The following is a 592-nucleotide window of genomic DNA, read 5'->3' on the forward strand; positions in this document are numbered from 1 at the left end:
CCTTTTGTGTGCAGTGTTTTGTTTTTTATTGGTTTATTATTCCACTTTTGTCAGCAGTGTTATTTTGACACGTCTAAATTACATTAATTTGCTGAAGTTTAGAACATCAAAATCTCCATTCTGTAAGATTGATGTAACACTCTCTTAAGTTTAGAGCAAAGGTAGCGTTTTTGATGCGTTTTCGCAGCGGTTTTTCGCCGCGAAAATGCTTGGTAATCGGTCTGCCAGCTATTGCAATGGCAATCTTGATGTGCTGTGAGCATGATGCGGAAATTTCCGTTCAGGATTGCCATTGCGGAAAAAAACGCAACATGTCCTTTATATGATGCGTTTCCCGCCTATTTACTTTAATTGAACCGCAGCAAATCCGCGAGTATATTATACCTGCGGATTTGCTGCCGTTCAATTAAAGTCAATGGGCGGTGAAATGCTGCGAGTGGTACCCAGGTCGGCAGAGGAGAACTACTACTCCCCTCATACGACCGCTGCTCACGCTGATAACAGCGAGAGCGGCGCGGCTGAGGGGAGTAGTAGTCTCCTCAGCCAAGCCGAGACTGCACGCGGTAAAAAAAAAAAAAAAAAAACTTATTTT

This window comes from Phyllobates terribilis, unplaced genomic scaffold (assembly GCF_046119375.1).
Source record: "Phyllobates terribilis strain yellow unplaced genomic scaffold, ASM4611937v1 Scaffold_7__3_contigs__length_470593459, whole genome shotgun sequence".
In the NCBI taxonomy this organism is placed as follows: domain Eukaryota; kingdom Metazoa; phylum Chordata; class Amphibia; order Anura; family Dendrobatidae; genus Phyllobates; species Phyllobates terribilis.